Source organism: Bubalus bubalis, chromosome 19, assembly GCF_019923935.1.
Source record: "Bubalus bubalis isolate 160015118507 breed Murrah chromosome 19, NDDB_SH_1, whole genome shotgun sequence".
Lineage (NCBI taxonomy): Eukaryota > Metazoa > Chordata > Mammalia > Artiodactyla > Bovidae > Bubalus > Bubalus bubalis.
In genome coordinates, this window is record NC_059175.1 from 23,137,075 (window position 1) to 23,158,992 (window position 21,918).

The following is a 21,918-nucleotide window of genomic DNA, read 5'->3' on the forward strand; positions in this document are numbered from 1 at the left end:
AGGAATTTATTCAACTAAATGTATCCTAAATGGAAGGAGACTATGGGAATGGAAAGGAGAGGTCACAGAAAAAAAAGTTGGCAGTGTTCACCTGTGTTTATTGGGCTTCCCTGATGGCTCAATGGTAAAGAATCTGCCAGCCACACAGGAGATGCAGTTTCGATCCCTGGGTCAGGAAGATCCCCAGGAGGAGGAAATGGCAACCCACTCCACTATTCTTGCCTGGAGAATCCCATGGACAGAGGAGCCTGGCGGGCTACAGTCCATGGGATCACAAAGAGTCAGACACAACTGAGTGACTAAGCATCCATGGAAGGAAATTATGAAGTTTTCCATTGCTGGAGTGACATACAGCTGACCTTGAGCAATGCCGAAGTTAGGAGCACAGCTCTCCACACAGTCAGAAATCCACTCACATAACTTCTGTCCATACACACAGTTCCTCCCCATCTGAGGTTCTACAACCTTGGAGTCAACCAATCACTAACAGTGCAGTACGACAGTATCTACTATTGAAAATAAGACCACTTACAAGTGGACCCACACAGTCAAAAGCCATGTTGTTCAAGGGTCAGCTGTACTCTATAACAGGACAATCATCAGACTTCACCACAGCCTTGATACAAGATATCTCAAAACCCCAAATTTCCATGATCGCTCTGATTCTGTGAAGCCGTTTCTGATTATTAATAATTTAGCAGAAGTTCAGATCCTGAACAAAGGATGTAAGCCTTCTAGTAATTAGAAAAGACTACCCTCCTTTGTTTAACATACCAGCCTCATGAAGTCTTACATGAGGTAATCAGCCTCCCCAAATCTGAGCAATTCTGGGTGCAGCAAGACTGTGGGCTATAGAAAATTCACAAAGATTATCCTGTGCTCTTAAGGAGAACCATTAAACTATTATCTTCATTGCCTGACTCATCAGCGCTAACTTTTAAAATGCAGCAGCTTTGAATAACTGTCCCCACTAAGGGGGCACATCCTAGAAATATACACCTTCTCATTAGTGGTGCCTGATTTGAATACAACAGGAGCTCTGGAATTCTCAAACAACACTATGACTATTGCATGCTCAACCAAAGGACTCAGAACATAAAGTGATGCCACTTGAGTAAGTTTTAGTGTCTTATCTTTAAAGTAGTAGCTACTGTTAGGAGTACAATGACTGGAAGTGAAACCAACCAATTATTGCTGGCTACAGCAGCGGCTGGAGACAAGAAAACAAAGGAAGAGACAAGGTTCTTGCCAGCTGATGTTAAACTATCCCTTCCTCTCCACATTCTGTCTCCTATCACCCAAGCAGAAGCAATAGCACGGCTGTTTTACTCTCTAGAAATCTCCCATTACACATACAAACACCTCCACCACTCCACACACAGGCTGTCCTTTGGAGCTTCAGTTCCCACTCAAGGCTGTGTCCTGGAGGCTGTTTTACCTGATTTCGCGTGCACACAAATATATTGCTATATGACCCTGCTTTCATTCACTCATTCATACATTTACTCAGTTAATGTGTGTTGATACCCATTCTGTGCCACAAACTTTGCAGAGTATGGGACTGGGTTTTTAAAGGATGGACAAAGAAGTAAATTCTAGGGATAGCAACATACTTTTAGGTTGAATTATACAAAATTGCTATTTTCATAAGTCTAAAACAGTCAAATATTGGCAATTTCAGCCTAGTAAACTAACTGTATCTTTTCTTTTTGGGTGAGGAAATGCTTATGTACCTTATCCAAGATGAGATTAAGAGCTATCAGCATGGTGACTAATATATTAATATTAGTTAATAATACTGTACTGTATATTTGAAAGTTGCTATGGCCAGTAGACCTTAAAAGCTCTCATCACAAGATAAAAGTTTTGTAACTATGTATGGGCTTCCCTTGTGGCTCAGCTGGTAAAGAATCCACCTGCAATGTGGAAAACCTGGGTTCAATCCCTAGGTTGGGAAGATCCCCTGGAGAAGGGAACAGCTACCCACTCCAGTATTCTGGCCTGGAGAATTCCATGGACTCTGTAGTCCATGGTGTATCTAAGAGTTGGAAACAACTGAGCAACTTTCACTTTCATGGCAGTAGATCTTAAAAGCTCTCATCACAAGAGAAAAGTTTTGTCTATGTATAGTGATATGTGTGCACGCTAAGCCGCCTCGGTCGTGGCCAACTCTTTGCAACTCTGTGGACTGGGGCCTGTCAGGGTCCTCTATCCATGGGGATTCTCCAGGCAAGAATATTGGGTTGCTGCACCCTCCTCCAGGGGATCTTCCCAACCTAGGGATTGAACCCACATCTCTTACATCTCCTGCACTGGCTGGCATGTTCTTTACCATATGTGCCACCATATATGTCACCTTAACTAGACTTAATGTGGTGATCATGTCACACTACATACAGATATTCAATCATTATGCTATATACCTGAAGCTAGTAAGTAAATTATATCTCAATTATTTTTAAAAAGAGTTATCAGGAAACTGCATTCAGTTTCAGAGTATAAACCCATTTGAGGTTCAGGCTGCTTTCACACAATGAATACTTTGAGACTGCCAGCAGCAAGACTGGTAAAAACACAAGTATGATGCAATAGTAAGAGTCTACAAAGTCCTAATTGCATTACATAAATTACATCTGTCTTTCCTAAAATCCCTGCAGAGTTGGTATTATTACCCCTGCTTTACAGATATGGACGTTGTGGCTCACAGTATCACGTAATCAGTCCGAAACTCCCATAGTTTGTAAGTGACTTCAGTTTCCTTTTCCGTTCAGTCACTCAGTTGTGTCCAACTCTGCGACCCCATAGCTGGATTCAAACCTATCCTTGTCTTATTCTGAAGCCTAGATTCTTTCCATCAAAATCAAGCAGTAGTTATTAGTGATTTACTCTCCTTCAGTTCTCCTGCCACAAAATGCCATTACACACAGGGATTTTCTTCTGAATCTCCTAGGTCTAATTTTCTACAGCCTCAAGTTCCCAGAAAGATAAACCTTTAACGTTCCTATATTTTCCCCAGCCCCTGATCGTTGTCCTCCACCATCTCCCACCCTAGCGCCAGCATTTTAAAAAGATTTACTGCCAGAAAATTAGATTCCTTGTACCATCAATAACCAGTCTAACTACAGAGTAAGACATGCAGCGAGTTCTGACCAACAACTTTATTGAAGAAAGCAGAAATAAACCCTCATATAATAGAAGAAGGGACCAAATCGCAAGTTTTTGCGTTATCAGGTTCTGTGGCCTGATACTCACCTTCCTGTGTGGGGTGCTATCCCAGAGAGGTTCTGCTGTTTAAAAAGATCCACATCAAAGGTGCTCTGTCTTCCACAGCACAAGTGAGAGCAAAGAGCGTGGTTTGTAATTTATCAACACAGTTATGCAAGTGTTTCCTCTCTGGTCCAAGGGCTTTTCCTTTGCTTTTAAGCCCAGCCCAAGCCTGGGTGGCACTTAACTCACTTATGCTGGGAAGTGGAGTGCATTATTGTAACTTTAAAAAAATCTGCTTCTGTGCGACCACTCAACTTTACAGGAAAAAGTGCCGTCTGAAAGTGCCATAAACAACTAAAAGGAATGACTAAACTTAAAATGTTCTATACAGGAAGTCCTTACAAATGCCACCTGCATTTGTAATGGGTGAAATGCTAAGAGTATGTTTAGCTTCAGAAATACATCATCATGCAATTATCTTTAAAAGAAGAAGGAGATGGAGAGAAGATAATGGTCGCTAACTTGGAAAAAGATTTATAATTCCGAAGCATGTGTTGGGTCGGCCAAAAAGTTCATTTGGGTTTTTCATCCAGTACTGCGGAAAAACAAACATTTTGACCAACCCAATATTAAGTATACTAAACTGGGGGGCTGGAAGCCAGCTAAATTACTAATTAAGCGGCTTAATATGATAATTAAATATATATGGAGATCTTACTACATGTCAGTCACAGTACGACGAACTTGAAACTATCTCAATCTTCACAACAATTCTATGACATCAGTAATATTTTTCCTCTCATCTTATAGATGAGGACACAGAGGCCAGAAAAAGACACTTGTCCAAAGCAAATAGTAGAGCCAGGAACTGAACCAAGACAGCCTGACTCTCAGTATCTTATAAATCAAAGGTTAAATCTGATAGTTTCTGGGATCACTTTAGGCATTACAATTTTATAACTTTTTGTAATTGACAAAATCATAAAGAAATCTCTTCTCTACGGAAAAAAATTACGATGCAAAAGGAAAGAAACTCAACCTAAGCTTTAAAATAAGATATGCTCTCCAGCTGAATATGTTTTTTTATTTAATAATTTTTTAAACTTATTTATTCGTTTATGGCTGTGCTGGTGCTTTGTTGCTGCACGGGCTTTCTGCAGTTGTGATGAGAAGGGGCTACTCCTTGTTGCAGGGCTACTCCTTCTCATTGCAGTGGCTTCTCTTATTACCGAGCAAAGGCGCTTGGGCTTCAGTAGTTGAAGCAGGCAAGCTCAGGAGTTGCAGCTTATGGGCTGAGTTGCTCTGAGGTATGTGGAATCTTTCTGGACCATGGATCGAACCCATGTCCTTGCATTGGTGGTATTCCTATCCACTGTGCCACCAGGGATGTCCTCATATATGTCTTAATTTAAATTTATTTCCCATCTTCCTTAGGCAATGTTCTACTAAGTAGGAAAGTTTAGCAAAAGTAAGGAGGAGAAAGTTTTTTTTTTACCTAGTAAACTATGAGGTACTAAAAAATCCCATTATAATGTACTATCTAGGACAGGTAAATTTTTGCATAAAAATAGCAGTTCTTTAATTTATTCAACAAATATTTAGTAAACTCATTATACATATAACACGTGACTAATGATGCCATACAATAAAATTCTGACTCCATGGTTGATTGGATATATACATTTCTCTCTGCTCTATCAGATAACTCCATGAAAATTATGGTAAATGTAGAGGAAAGCTACAAAGTCACACAAAATGAAACAAATGGGAGAAGACAACAAAACATGGCAATAAGAGAGGTCAAAAAGTTTTGGAGTATGACAAGTGAGTCAAATGGCAGCTGAATTAAGAAACATGAGAAAGTTGAAACCTAAAAATACCTAAAAGGGAGGCCACCAAGAAGCAAGATCTGTGGCGTGAATCTCATAATTTCAGAAGATGAGACACTACGGGGGCACAATCCATCCTCATTGCCCATAGATTCATATTTGCAAATTCACCAAGTCTCTAAAATCCACTGTGTCCCCAAAATCAGTACTTGAGCTATGTCATGGTCATTCACAGACGTGAGCAGTGGCAAGAAGCATACATTCTATGTGGAGGTCGAATAAGTTACACTGCTCTTGTACTATACAAATGTTCTTTTCATGACCTGTTCAGTGCCACCGTTTTCACATTTTTGTGTGCTTATTGATGGCGATTTTGCCATTTAAAATGGCCCTCAAGCATAGTGCTCAAGTGCTGTCTAGTGGTCCTAAGCAGAAGGTCGTGATGTGCTTGACAGGACGTACGTGTGTTAGGCAAGCTTTGTTCAGGTGTGAGTTATACTGCTGCTGGCTGTGACTTCGAGGTTGATGCACCAACAATACACATTGAACTAGGTGCCTTTAGACGGAAACACGTATACAAGGTTATGTGCTGAATATCTGGCACGAATGTCGTGAGCAGAGGTTCACAGGAACTGAACCCTGCGTTTCCATGAGGGAGAGGTGTTCAGTATTCACTAACTCTGTGTCCACGGTGCCTTTATAAAACATGATTACCACAAATAACACATGCAACAGAGAAGATAAATGTCAACTGAAGGAGGAGGGCAACTTGGACTTTTAGGGACCACTGAAGCTATGGCAGCAGGAGTTTACTGATAGGGGCTAAAGTCAATCTGAACATATGACAGAAAGCATGGGACAGAGCACAGTAGGAGACAGTGCTGGCTAGAATGGCTAATTAATACACTGGGAGAAAGTAACATTGAGTTTGGAGGAGGAGAGATGAAATCCACACATTCCAGCCTTTCAACTCAACTCCACAAACATAAGTCAGTGTCAGATCTTACGCTTGAGAGTGTGGAAACAAAGTTGAGGAAAGCAGAGGTCCCAACTAGGAAAAATTCACAACTTAGGTGGGAAAACAGACTCATAAACAAAGGTGCTGTGTGCTGTGCTGTGCTAAGTCGCTTCAGTCGTGTCTGACTCGGTGCGACCCTGTGGACTGTAGCCCACCAGGCTCCTCTGTCCATGTGATTCTCCAGGCAAGAATAAACAAGGCACTGTAAAACAAAGTGGCAAGTGCTGTTAAAGGTGTGTATAAAGTGCTACAGGAAATGGGAAAGAGGAGCCATTAATTGTGCCCTAAGGGAAATGGATCCCAGAAAGTAAGAGAAAGGAACGTTTTAGCAGTACATTGAAAGTAAATGGAAAAATTATAAAAAATAACATATTTCTGGTAGAGATGTTTAAGAGCCTGACATGGCAACTGGCTAAAGCCTAATCAATTCTGTTTTTCATTTCTTCAAAAAACAATTCATACCTTCATCAATCTTTTCTATTGGTTTTTTCTTTTGGGGGGCTCTATTTCATTTCCTGATTGATCTTTACTATTTCTTCCTTCTACTGACTTCAGGCTTTGTTCTTCTAATGCCTATAGATAGTAGGTTAGGTTGTTTGAGACTTTTCACGTCTCCTGAGGTTGGTCTGCATTGCTATAAACTTCTCTTCTGGATCTGTTTTTGCTGTGTCCCATAGATTTTGGGCTTCTCTGGTAACTTAGGTGGTAAAGAATCTGCCTGCAATTCAAGAGATTTGGGTTTGGTCCCTGGCTTGGGAAGATCCCTTCAGAAGGGAATGGTTACCCATTCCAGTATTCTTGCCTGGAGAATTGTATGGACAGAGGAGCCTGGTGGGCTACAGTCCATGGGGTTGCAAAGAGTGGGAAGTGACTGAGCGACTAACACTTTCATAGATTTTGGACAGTTGTATTTTTGTCTCAAGGTATTTTCTGATTTCCTTTTTTATTTCTTTGTTGACTCTGGTTTTTTAAGCTACTGGTTTTTTAGTAGCTTATTGCTTAGTCTCTATGTGTTCAGTTTTTTTCCCCATTTTTTAAAATGCAGTTGATTTCTAGTTTCATACTATTGTGGTAAAAAATGATGCTTGATGTAATTTCTATCCTCTTAAATTTGTTGAAACTTGTGGCCTAGCATATGATCTACCCTAGAGAATGTTCTATATACACTTGAAAAGAATGTGTATTCTGCTGGTTTTGGATGGAATGTCCTATACATATCTACTCAGCACAACTGATCTAATGTATCATTTAATACTACTGTTTCCTTATTTTCTGTCTGGATGATCTGTCCACCAGTGTAAATGGGGGTGTTAAAGTCACCTATTACCAATGTCAATTTCTCCCTTTATGTCTGTTAATACTTGCTTTATATATTTAGATGCTCCTATATAAGGTACACACACATTAACAAATGTTATATCCTCTTATTGTATTGATCCTTTTATTATTATATAATGGCCTTGTCTTTTGTTACAGTCTTTGTTTTAAAGCCTATTTTGTTTTATATGAGAATTGCTACCCCAGCTTTCTTGCTATTTTTATTTTCAGGAAGTATTCTTTTGCATCACCTCACTTTCATTCCATGTGTGTCTTTAGCTCTGGGGTCTTATTTTTTATCCAGTTAGACACACTGTCTTTTGATTGGAGGGTTTGGTCCATTGACATTTAAATACACTTATTGCGACTTTGTTACTTGTTTTCTGGTTGTTTTTGCAGTTATTCTGTTTTCTTCTTCCTTTAGATTCTTTTCTCATGGTTTGATTGCTTCAGCGGTATGCTTAAGTCCTTTTCTCTCTAGTTTTTGCATATCTATTGTAGGTTTTTGATTTGTAGTTACCATGGGGTTCACATATGTTGGCCTGTATCTATTGTTTTAAACTGGTAGTCATTTAGTTCATACACATTCTAAAAGATTTACATTTTTTTACTCCTCTCCCCTGCATTTTTGTATTTCTGATGTCATATTTTGCATCTTCATGTTTATCCCTTAACTGTTTATTATAGTTATTGTTGATTTTAGAATTTAATTCTTTAATTAAATCTTTAATCTTTACACAAGCTTACTTAAGTGGTTGATTCACAATCTTTACTATATATTTGCCTTTATTAATTGGATTTTTCCTTGCCTGTAAGTTCTTCTTGCAGCCTTTTCTTTCCACCTATAGAAAATCCTTTAACATTTCTTTTAGGGTTGGTGTAGCATTGATGAATTCTTTTCACTTTTACTTGTTTGAGAAGTTATTTCTCCTCCAACTCTGAATTATAATATTGCCAGGCAGATTATCCTAAATTGTAGGTTTTTCCCCTTTTAATACCTTAAATAAACCATGCCACTTCATTGTGGCTTGCTAAGTTTCTGCAGAAGAATCAGCTGATGACCTTATGGGAATTCCCTTTTATATGAGTCTGTTCTTGCTGCCTTTAAAATTCTAAATTTTGCTGTTTTAATTATATCTTGGTATGGGTCTCTTTGAGTTCATAAATTTTAGGGAACTCACTGTGACTCTCATACCTAGATATCTGTTTCCTTCTCCAGATTCAGACATTTTTAAGCCACAATTGAATCAAATTACATTTTCAACACATTTTTCTCTCTCTTCTTCTGGGATGCCCATAATGTGAATATTAGTATACTTGCTGTTTTCCAACAGGTCCCCTAATTGTTCCCTTTTTTTTCTTTTTCCTGTTCTGTTTGGTGATTTCCTTTATGCTGTCTTCCAGATCACTTGTGTTCTTCTGTTTTCTTGTATGTGTGTGTTTGTTGTTCAGTCGTGCCCGAGTCTATGCAACCCCATGGACTGTAGCCCCCCAGGCTCCTCTGTCTGTGGAATTCTCTAGGCAAGAATACTGGAGTGGGTAGCCATTTCCTTCCCCAGGGATCTTCCTGACCCAGGGATCGAACCCGAGTCTCCTGCACTGCGGGTAGACTCTTCACCACCTGAACCACCCTTTTTTTCCTGTTCTGATTGCATAATTTCCCTTATTCTGTCTTCTGGATCACTTGTGTTCTTCTGTATCCTTGGTCTGCTGTTTACTCCTTCAAGTGTGTTTTTCATTTGCTACTGTATTCTTTAGTTCTGACTGGTTCTTTTATTCATTTTCTAGTTCCTTATTAAAATTGTGTTCATCTATTCTTTTCCTTAGTTCAGTCAGCATTCTTATTACTAATGCTCTGGATTCTTTGGTGCTTGGGTGCTTGGCATGGACTGAGGCATGCACTGGGGTGGTTGAGGGAAACCAGACTAAGTTCCAGGCAGCCTCAATCTGCATCCTCTGCTTTGTTTCAGGAGTAAGCAAGCATGTGCATGTTCTTCATGAATGAAGCCTAGGTTTCTAACAGTTGTTAGTTTCACTGATTTTCACACCAACTAAAGGGACTTGTCTTTTCAGTGTCAGACCCCGGGATTGAGACACCCAATGTATGGTTCAAACTGTTTCCTCATCAGGGAGGCTCCCCAAGCCCACAGAATCCTGCTCCTCTTTTGTGCTTTCTCCCAGGGGCAAAGGTCCTGACCTGACCACTTCTCTTCCCTTCCTATGCAACTCAATGTGGATCTAACAGCCTTGGTTATATGTCTGCCAGTCTCCAGTTTTTCTGTGAGAATTGCTTCACCTGTAGATGTATTTTTATGTGTTCATCAGGGGAGGTGAGCTCCACATTCTCCTACTTGGCTTTCTTGCTCTCCATCTGCTAGTACTTTCATTTTTTAATTGGAAGAAAATTGCTCTACAATGTTGTGCTGGTTTCTGCCAAACAATGATGTGAAAAGGTCATTCTGAAGGAGATCAGCCCTGGGATTTCTTTGGAAGGAATGATGCTAAAGCTGAAACTCCAGTACTTTGGCCACCTTATGCGAAGAGTTGACTCATTGGAAAAGACTCTAATGCTGGGAGGGTTTGGGGGCAGGAGGAGAAGGGGACGACAGAGGATGAGATGGCTGGATGGCATCACTGACTCGATAGACGTGAGTCTGGGTGAACTCCGGGAGTTGGTGATGGACAGGGAGGCCTGGCGTGCTGCGATTCACGGGGTCACAAAGAGTCGGACACGACTGAGCGACTGAACTGAACTGATACACACACACACACACACACACACACACACACACACACACACACACACACAAATACATGGGCTTCCCTGGTGGCTCAGTCGATAAAGAATCTGCCTGCAATGCAGGAGACCACCTGCAACACAGGAAACTCGGGTTCGATCCCTAGGTTGGGAAGATCCCCTGGAGAAGGAAATGGCAACCCACTCCAGTATTCTTGACTGAAAAATCCCATTGACAGAGGAGCCTACAGTCCATGGGATCACACAAGTCAGGAACAACTTAGTGACTAAACCACATACACAAACCATACACACACATATATATTTCCCTCCCTTCCCCCATCTCACTCCTCTAGGTCATCACAGAGTGCCAGGCTGGGCTTTCTGTGCTATCCAGTAACTTCTCACTATTTGATAGTGTATATATGTCAACACTACTTTCTCAATTCATCCCACCCTTACCTTCCCCATGGCCACAGTCCATTCTCTAGCTCTGTGCTCCATTCCTTACCTGCAAATAGGTTCTTCTGTGCCTTTTTTCTAGATTCCATGAACTAATAAATGACATTTGTTTTTCTCTTTCTGACTTCACTCTAATTTCACCCACTTCACTACAACTGACTCAAATTCATTCCTTTTTAGGGCTGAGTATGCTGGTACTTTTTGGATTTTTATTCCAAAGCATCAATTAGATTACAACTGTTATCTGGATGACATCAATTATAAAATACATCCTGATTTCAAAGATATTAAAATGTTGGGAAATGTCCACCCTAGAACAGATAAGGGTAGTTTGAGGTCCTGAGAACAGATTTCATATATAAGAAGTCCATGTCCCAGCCAAGAAAACACCAATTTTTTAGGCCTGACCATAAGCAATTACAAAGACTTTCCTTGGTGGGCTTCACATCAAAGGTTTCCTCCCCATATCAGATTTGATACAAAATCAATACACAATGCATTACCATCTCTGAAAGTTGTTGCAGAAAAGGATTCAGGTCCCCCTGGATGGCAGTGCTGTTATACACATCTGCATTTCTGGCCCAGGCACCTCTATTTGGAAGTCTTCTTATGGGAAAAAACTAGAAGACAATTTTCTAGACCCTGATCAGTACTTTCCCACTCCTAGCCTTTCCTTCTTCATTTTCCCAGCCTCTGGGTCCATAAGTCTGCAGTTGCCTTTTGTTCAGGGCTCCCTAAACAGTGAGAAAACCCCCAACATCTGTACTGATCCATCTGACCCTCAGCAAGGAGGCCATTCCACAGGAAGAAGTGGAACACAGGGAGTCTTTTAGTTCAGACCCCTGTCTATACAAATGCCGTAAGTGGTTCAAGACTTGACTCACTTTCATTTTGACCTGTTTAATGCAGTACTCCAACACTTGGCAGTTAGCTCTCTCCAGCTCAGCTGAACTGTTCTCACTATTCAAGTCAAGCAGAACGCAGAAAAGCAATTTGAACTCAAAGCATGAGAACAGTCAGAGGTTCTTAAGAAGTCTGTCAGTCAGGATTTCCATTTGTGATTTTTGGGTGTACTCAAGCACATGTTGAGCAACTGTTACTTGTTAAATACTGAGATGACTGAGTTGAGATGGCTAGACATGACATGACATGAGTCAAATGAGAAACAATTCACACCACTGTATATATATATTTGGATAACAAAATATTTGAGTCCATGAGTTCCGGGATGGGAGGAAGCACTATTAAGTACAGTAACCAAGGAAGATTTTGCAAAAGAAGTGTGACTTGAGTAGAGCACTGAACTAGTAAAGTCTGGGTAATTAGTGGGAAAAACATATGGATGTTAATATATAAAACTCCCATTCTCAAAGAATATAGTTCTTTTTTCATGTGTTTTTTTTTTCAAAAAACATTTTTTGTTGTTGTTGTTAAATTACATGTGTATGCCTCTGTAACACAACAAAATAGTTTCCTCTGCAGAACAACATGAAATAGGATGTATGATTATTTTTCAGAATTTGAACCTTAATTGTTTTCACCTCATTTTCCTTTAGTTTCTATTCCCCAAATTCAAACCAATGAATTGCAGAAAAATCAACTTTGAACATTTTCCTCCATAGTTGTTTAGCTAATCCACTATGTGCCTATTAATATGCAATTTGACCAGAGCTGCAGCCAGTGGAGTGGAAAAAGACATCCTCCACAAGTGTATAGCCATTATAGCCTAAATCACTGCATGTATAAATGTTATATTTAATAATAATAAATGCTATATATAAATAAATGCTAGTTTATTTGTTATTTTGTTATTTTTTTGTTATTTTTTGTTATTTTGTTAGTCACTCACATAAATTTTGTTATTTATGTTAGTCACTCAGTCATGTCTGACTCTTTGAGACCCCACTGACTGTAGCCCACCAGGCTTCTCTGTCTATGGAATTCTCCAGGCAAGAATACTGGAGTGGATTGACATTCCCTTCTCCAGAAGGGAATATATATTTATATATAATATATAATTAAAATATATTCTATATAATATATAAAATATATATTTAAAAACATGTGTATTATATACTGAATATATAAATAAAAATAAATGCTATATTTATATATAATAAGCATACACTAAATGCTTATTAAGAATAATTAAATTTTTGAGCCAAAACTTGGCTTTGGAAGTCTGGCTTCCTCCCAGCTATTCAATTAAATTATTTTTTAAACCCTCACTTTCAACTCTTACCAACTTCAGAATAGGATGACATTATTTTCAAACCACAAATATTTCTTTAGCACTTTCTCAGTGCCAGGCTGAAGTCTCTGCCTTCCTAGAGCTTACAGTCTGCATTTAGTCTAGACTTTAGAATTGCACTGTTGCTAAAAGAGTTTTAGCCACTAACCACATGTGGCTACTGAGTACTTGAAACACAGTTAGTACAACTGAGAAATTGAATTTTTAATTTTATTTTACTTAATCTAAAGCTTGAGACTTGATTTGGCTATTGGGAAACTTAAGTATATCTGAAACAACTTGAGTATGTGAATCTATATTGGGTATGTAAATCATAATTTACTATATTCAGTCAGATCAGATCAGTCTCTCAGTCGTGTCTGACTCTTTGCGACCCCATGAATCGCAGCACGCCAGGCCTCCCTGTCCATCACCAACTCCCGGAGTTCACTGAGACTCACGTCCATCGAGTCAGTGATGCCATCCAGCCATTTCATCCTCTGTCGTCCCCTTCTCCTCCTGCCCCCAATCCCTCCCAGCATCAGAGTCTTTTCCAATGAGTCAACTCTTCGCATGAGGTGGCCAAAGTACTGGAGTTTCAGCTTTAGCATCATTCCTTCCAAAGAAATCCCAGGGCTGATCTCCTTCAGAATGGACTGACTGGATCTCCTTGCAGTCCAAGGGACTCTCAAGAGTCTTCTCCAACACCACAGTTCAAAAGCATCATTTCTTCGGCACTCAGCCTTCCTCACAGTCCAACTCTCATATCCATACATGACCACAGGAAAAACCATAGTTTATAAAATCTAAACAGTAAATATTTCCAATGAAAATAGCTTCCAAATTGAGATATGAAGCAATTAGAAAAACACATACTGGATTTCAAACATTCAGTACAAAAATTTAAAATACCTTAATTTTTATACTGATTATATACTGAAATCATATTTGGGATATATTGATCACATATGTCTCTCCCGTACCAGCGAGGCAGCAGTAAAGAATACACCTGCAAATGCAGGAGACTCAAGAGACGTGGTTTTGATCCCTGGGTTAGGAAGACCCCCTGAAGTAGAAAACAGCACCCCACTCCAGTATTCTTGCCTGGAAAATTCCATGGACAGAAGAACCTGGTGGGCTATAGTCCACGGGATCGCAGAGTTAGACACAACTGAGCAACTGAACATACACACAGCAGCTGGAGATGGGCTAGACTGGAGGTTCAGCAAACAAGACTTTTGAGCCAGAATATCTGGGTTCAAAGCCCCACTCTGCCACTTGCTAGCCTCCTTACAGTTAGATGTGACTAAGTTCTCAACAGTGGAATAGGAAAAGAGATCTATATGCCATTTCTTTGCCTAATTCATAAACATCTTCCTCTTGTCCACCTCTGCCCTCCCCGAGCCCCACTCTTTCCCTTTTCCTGGCTTGATGAAAAGAAGCATCAAGTCCGTGGAAACCATGTACCAAAGATAGTAGAGGCACATGACAGAAGCAGCCTGGAGTCCTAAATACCTACCTTGCAGGAGCACCCTCCCTGGACAGTTAGGCGAGCAAAAACCTACCTCCATCTTGGTAAGTCACTGAAGTTCTGGGGGTTTCTAAAAAGCAGCCAGTGTCATCCTAGTAGATAAAATCAGTGACTCAAAAGGCTAACAATATACCAGTTCACAACTCTTGGTGTCATCATGAAGCAGTAAGATAACACCCCAACCCTTGATTCCATCTCTTCTCCACCCCCTTGTATGACTCCCAGGTGTATTGCTGCCAAGACTGTGATTGGGTAGACATGTAAACAGATGAAGAAACAATAAAACAAATGACCAACGGTCACATGAAAAGGTGCTCAACATCACTAACCATCAGGTAAACGTAAAACCACAGTAAATGGCAAAAATTTTTAATCTGGCAATAACAAATAATGGTGAGGATGTGAAGCAAATGGAACAATCTTCCTACAATGCTGGTAGCTATAATAATAATAATTCAACTACTTTGGAAAACTCTTGCTGTTACTAAGAAAGCTAAACGCATACCTACCCTATGATCCAGAAATTTCACTCCTAGGTACACACCTGTGAGAACTGAGAGCTGGTTCACCAAAGACTTACAGAATATACTTAGGAGCTTTATTTACAATAGTAAAAAATGGGGAACAACTCAAATGCCCATCAACAAATTAGAAAAACAATTTATAGTATATTCATATGACAGAACACCACACAATAAGAGAGAACTGATACACACAACATGGAGAAATCTCACGAATACTATGTTGAAAAAACCAACAAAAAAGAGAGCTTATGATTCCATTTATATAGAGTTCAGGAACAAACATAAATTTATGGTTATAAATATCATAATAGTGGTTACCTCTGGGCAAAGGAGTTGAATGCAAAGGGGCAAGAGGGTAACAGAAATGTTACCCATTTTGATTCATGCAATGGTTTTAAGTATATGTAAATAAAAATTTAAGCCATACACTAAAGGTTTGTGCATTTTAAAATATGTAAATCATATTTCTAATAAAATGATTAAAAAGTTAACTTGTCCCAAAGCACACAAATATAAGATGTTGAGCTCAGGTTCAAACTTAGGTTAATCTTAGTCTTCTGACTTGAGTAGGGTTCACTTTCCTATCCAATACATAAAGAAATGAGAAAACTACAAGACTGTTGTTACTTAGCTTAAATATGTCAGTAGCATCACTCTCGCTACATAATTTACCCATAGTATCTGTATTATGATAAATTGTACTGATTTTTCAAGGCAGGCTTCAACAGTACGTGAACCGTGAACTTCCAGATGGTCAAGCTGGATTTAGAAAAGGCAGAGGAACCAGAGATCAAATTCTCAACATCCACTGGATTATCAAAAAACCAAGAGAGTTTCAGAAAAACAACTACTTCTGCTTTATTGACTATGCCAAAGCCTTTGACTGTGTGGATCACAACAAACTGGAAAATTCTGAAAGAGATGGGAATACCAGACTATCTGACCTACCTCCTGAGAAATCTGTATGCAGGTCAAGAAGCAACATTTAGAACTGGACATGGAACAACAGACTTGTTCCAAATCAGGAAGGGAGTATGTTAAGGATGTAGTTTGTCACCCTGCTTATTTAACTTATATGCAGAGTACATCATGTGAAATGCTGGGCTGGATGAAGCACATGGTGAAGTCAACATTGCCAGGAGAAATATCAATAACTTCAGATATGCAGATGACACCACCCTTATGTCAGAAAGTGAAGAACTAAACAACCTTTTGATGAAAGTGACAGAGGAGAGTGGAAAAGTTGGCTTAAAACTCAACATTCAGAAAACTAAGATCATGGCATCTGGTCCCATCACTTCATGGCAAATAGATGGAGAAACAATGGAAACAGTGAGAGACTTTATTTTCTTGGGCTCCAAAATCACTGCAGATGGCAAATGCAGCCATGAAATTAAAAGACAGTTGCTCCTTGGAAGAAAAGCTATGATCAACCTAGACAGCATATTAAAAAGCAGAGATATTATTTTGCCAACAAAAGTCTGCCTAGTCAAAGCTATGGTTTTTCCAGTAGTCATGTATGGATGTGCGAGTTGGACCACAAAGAAAGCTGAGTGCCGAAGAATTGATGCTTTTGAACTGTGGTGTTGGAGAAGACTCTTGAGAGTCCCTTGGACTGCAAGGAGATCCAACCAGTCCATCCTAAAGGAAATCAGTCCTGATTCATTGGAAGGACTGATGCTGAAACTGAAACTCCAATACTCTGGCCACCTGACTCAAAGAACTGACTCATTTGAAAAGACTCTGATGCTGGGAAAGATAGAAGGCAGGAGGAGAAGGGGATGACAGAGGGTGAGATGGTTGGATGAAATCACTGACTCAACGGACATGAGTTTGAGTAAGCTCTGGGCGGTGGTGATGGACATGGAAGCCTGGCATGCTGCAGTCCATGCGGTTGCAAAGAGTCAGACACAACTGAGTGACTGAACTGAACTGTCTTGATTTTGGCACCAAAACATTCTATACTTCAAATGATGGTTTTAATTTGTGGCACTACAGCAGTAACAATTCTGTCTATAGAACTGAAATAAATTATTGAAATCAAACTTTCAATCATCCCATACAACTGGTAACACAGTAAGATAATCCACTTGAAGAACAAACATGGTAAGATAAAACTGTCAGAACCTGCCATTTAACTAACACAAATTACATTAGCTGATTAGCATCTGTAGATTATAATGAAAAATCTCAAGTGGCAGAACATCCTAAAACTGATGAAACAATGAATAGATGAAGATATAGTGAGATGATAAATGGTCAATTAACAAGTGTCACTCATATCCCTGTGATATTTGTAAGCAACTAAAACACTGTAGTTGCAAATGTGATTCCTGCTTCTCAGGAAACAACTTTTTATTGATCATTGATATATCAGCTAATTCAATACAGTATGTCCCCTAATATAAACCTTCAAATTGTTAACTCTGAAGGATGCAAACATGCGTTCCATCAACATTAGGCATGAGTGAAACTGCAGCTTGCCCTCTGTTTCCTATTGCTGACGATCCTTCAGGTCTCTCATTTCCCATCTCCTTTCCCTCTTCCAGTCAGTAACTCTTCTTGCCTGTTCACTCAGTGCCAGATCCTGTATGCTAGCTTCTGCACTGTACTACTATACTCTTCAAGGTACTGCACTGTAAGACTAAAAATGTTTTAATTTTGTTTTTTTAATGTATTATTTGTGTGATAAGTATTATAAACCAATACAGTACAGTCCTCTGTAGCCGACTGTTCTGCTTGGGTACCTAGGCTAACTCTGTTGGATTTACAAGCAAATCAGACTTATAAATGTGCTCTTGGAATAGAATTTCTTTGTATGTAGGGGATTTTTTGTATTAGAGTAAAATGAACATTAAAATATAAGGGCACCAGCATATGGCTATGATACTCTGCATTCTTACACGGGGCTGCCTCTTTTAAAAGTACTTTACTGTAACTGCATGCACTGACTGTAGCATCTTCACTGGATGCACACTGGATGAAGAAACCTCCAGCTATTGTCTTTCTTTTATGTAAAAGCAAACTGAAGGATAAACCAGAGCACTGATAGTGCTAGGTACCACCCAAGTCATCAAATAAGACCAATGTTAAGGCTACTCCAACTAGTTCTTTAATATGAAGCAGCATGCCCACCTTGTTATACAGGCGTGTCTCTTCCTATACATAAAAGTTTTTGAGTATTTTAAACTGTTTTTGTATCTGTTGAGAATATATCCCTCACATGGTGAACCTCTGCCAAAACTAAGAAGAAAATCAGGTTAAATAGAGATAGCCAAGACTTCGGGATAATAAATTCATATACACAGGAAAGAAAAAATTGGGCTTTGTTCCTGAATGCTGAAAAAGAATTCTACAAAAACACGATTCCAAATCCAGAAAACACTGATAAAGGGGAAAAAAAAACCTAAACCTTTTCCAAGGAATTCTTACATGCAAAATCCCCCAGAGAAGTAGATTTCAATGCCCTACTATGACAATTTGGCAATTCCTAAATTATAGCAAAACAATTAATGAAGCACTTAAAGGATTAACCTAAATTGCCAAACCCCAAACTCTAGGACAAATCATTTGCTCACTTCAATTTCAAGCATCCGTAGTGTTCCAGCACACATTCACCGTATTGCCCCCCCGATCCCCCGAAGTCCTCTCCTTACAAGAAATTCCTCAGGGAACCACCAACTGTCTCTCAAGCAGGAGTCATTTAATCTTTGGTTCCCTGGCCTTTTTGCTGTGTCTATGGATGGATTTTACATAGGTAGAGAAATCTAAGCACACGCCTAAGCACAGCACAGATAAATCCCCTGAAACTTCAAGTAAAAACTTGAGTCGGAAACCAAAGTGATTTAAAGTGATTAGGAACCGCGATTCTAAAGGGAGAACCCTAAGAGTACAGCAGCGCCAGCCCACCACGCAGGCACGCCCCACACTCACTTGGATGCGATCAGCGCAAGTTGTCAGCGGCAGGGACGCCGTCCTATCTGCTTATCCCAGTCCCTGGGATCCCAGGAAGCCAACCTCCGGCTCCGCCCCAGGGGACGGTTCCTGCCGCCCCCACACCCTCAGTAGCTGTCATTCCCGGCAGCGGGCAGAGCAAAGCACTGCCCTGGTTTGGGAAAGGAAGGACCACCAGCTCAGAGCTGCCTCGGGGACCAAGCCGGGATGCAGGCGAAGCTGCTTCCCAGCAACAGCAGCTTCAAGGTGACCACAGCCACACACAGCTGTCTGATCGCTCACATCTGTCTGACCCCGAGGCTGAGCTCTCTGCTGGTCGGATAGTAAAAGAGCACTCTTCCTCACCACCAGCATCGTGGGACATAATACAAGTCCACTCTGGGCTTTTCCTAAGGAGGTACTAGGTTCCCGGTTCTGCATGAGGCATGGCAGGGAAATCTAAAGCTGACACTGAACGTAAGTGCTGACCACAGCATCACGCACACTAGCATGTGGCTGAAATTTTTAACATGGCCATTTTAAACATAGTTTAAAATCAATAAAGAGTACACAAAACAAAATCAAATGCTCTCTTCTCCCCAGTTAGGGGACTAGTAAAGAGATTATAGGAACAGCACAAAATGTAAAGCCAGGGGTGTAAAGTGTAAAGAAGGGGTGAACTTCTGTCCAATGCTGCTGCCCTGTGTTATCAATGATGAAAAATTAAATCAGAAAACAATCACTACTCTATCCAAGACCCTAATGGACAGATGGGCTGGATGGGTCATGTACCCAGTATGAAATCAGGACCACTCTTCATCTTTACTCTCTACCAACATCACCACTATTCCCAAACCTTCATTTGTACAGCTGATGCCTGACATTCTACATTTTGAGCTTCTTTAGTTTGGGCCACAACCTTTGACTCTGCGAAGCTTTAAAATGCAAAGAATTCAAGGGAAGAAAATCTAAGCTTTATTATTCACATCTTAACCTATGCCTTTTCAGGTGGCACTAGTGGTTAACAATCCACCTCTCAATGCAGGAGACTGGGGAGACACAGATTCAATTCCAGTCGGGAAGATCCCCAGAATAGGAAATGGCAACCCACTCCAGTATTCTTGCCTGGAAAATTACCTGGACAGAGGAGCCTGACGGGATACACAGTCCATGGAGACGCAGAGAGTTGGACACAACTGAGAAAAGTGACTAGGCACTCACTTGAGAGAAGGCCTCAATGAACAGATAGAGGAGAGGTCACTAGACTCTAGTGGTTGGCAGGAAAGACACAAAAACGAACAGATTACTGAATTTGACTAAAGCCAGCATTCTATATCGGAGAAGGCAATGGCTACCCACACCAGTACTCTTGCCTGGAAAATCCCATGGGCGGAGGAGCCTGGTAGGCTGCAGTCCCATGGGGTCACTAAGAGTCGGACACGACTGAGCGACTTCACTTTCACTTTTCACTTTTCACTTTCATGCACTGAAGAAGGAAATGGCAACCCTCTCCAGTGTTCTTGCCTGGAGAATCCCAGGGACGGGGGAGCCTGGTGGGCTGCCGTCTATGGGGTCACACAGAGTTGGACACGACTGAAGCAACTTAGCAGCAGCAGCATTCTATATACCATAACAACTTAAAGTTGATAAAGGCTAAAGATTTCTGATGTCAAGCAGCAGGAAAACACATGCTTAATGTAAAAAAAGAAAAATGATTTCTCAGGTTAAATTCCAGGGATTAAACAAGCATTAGTGAAGTAGAAAATTCACTACTAAGAAACATTTGGAAAAACAAAAGAAAATAAGACAGCTATTGGAAATAAAATATAATTGCTAAAAAATAAAAAGATTTAAAGACAATATTCTACCAAAACATAAGCAAAAAGATGAAAAAACATGAAATACAGAAGACTTAGAGATTAATTTTGTAGTTCTAGCATCTGATTAATATCAACAGGAGTTCCATAAAGAACAAAGAAAATCTAGGAAAAATTATCAAAGAAATACAATACACTCCCAGAGTCAGAAAAGTATGATCTGCAAAGCACACCAAATACTCTAGAATTTAAAGGTCCACTCATGATAAAATTTAAGAACATTAACATCTTTAGGGATCTAGCTTCCAGACACTAACTTTGAACACAGAAAATAATATGATGAAAAGCACATATTTCTTCTCCCAAAAAGAGAAAGACAATCGAACTATGGATTATCAGCATATAGTTATTTATATATGGGGGTATGTAGGAATACTATTAGATACTATTAGTATCTAATTAGATACTATTAGATAGTATTAGATATTAGTACTAGATAGTATTAGATATTCGGAGAAGGCAATGGCACCCCACTCCAGTACTCTTGCCTGGAAAATCCCATGGACGGAGGAGCCTGGTAGGCTGCAGTCCATGGTGTCGCTAAGAGTCGGACACGACTGAGTGACTTCACTTTCACTTTTCACTTTCATGCACTGAAGAAGGAAATGGCACCCCTCTCCGTACTGTTGCCTGGCATGGGATCATGGATGGAGGAACCTGGTGGGCTATGTCCATGGGGTCACTAAGAGTTGGACACGACTGAGTGACTTCACTTTCACGTTTCACTTTCATGCATTGGAGAAGGAAATGGGAACCCACTCCAGTGTTCTTGCCTGGAGAATCCCAGGGACGGGAGAGCCTGGTGGGCTGCTGTCTATGGGGTCGCACAGAGTCAGACACGACTGAAGCGACTTAGCAGCAGCAGCAGCAGTATTAGATATTAATACTATTAGATACTATTAGACAAATACACAAAGTACAGACAAGTCAAAATGAGAAGTTTAGTTAAAAAGAATAAGCAACAGAAATTCCCTAGGAATCCAGCGGTTAGGATTCCGTGCTTTCACTGCCAAGGACCTGGGTTTGATCCTTCATTGGGGGAACTAAGATCCTGCAAACAAAAAAGTAAATAGGATATATTTAACAATACTGTTATCTCACTTCTGGGAAAGGCTAAATGAAAGTGTTTGCATCGTTAGTTGTTTTGTCTGTATGTTTTGTCTCTTCCAGTTTTGTTTACAAAGAGAATTTATAGGTCATTTCTTTTTTTATTTCCTCAAAGAGCTTCTTGGTCATAGCCTGACTGCCTTACA

General features: G+C 40.1%; 1 protein-coding gene across 2 annotated transcripts in view; it reads right to left on the minus strand.

Moving 5' to 3' along the window:
• IL31RA (interleukin 31 receptor A) overlaps positions 1-19,057 on the minus strand; it is a 72,693-nt gene extending 53,636 nt beyond the window's left edge. Inside the window, exon 1 of one of the 2 annotated variants that reach the window (XM_025270520.3) lies at positions 18,789-19,057. The gene's annotated coding sequence lies outside the window, so the exon portion shown is untranslated. Of the gene's footprint in view, positions 1-3,252; positions 3,375-18,788 lie in introns of those variants that run through there. The other variant, XM_044932416.2, reaches the window with a different exon arrangement.
• Between the last annotated feature and the right edge of the window lie 2,861 nt (positions 19,058-21,918).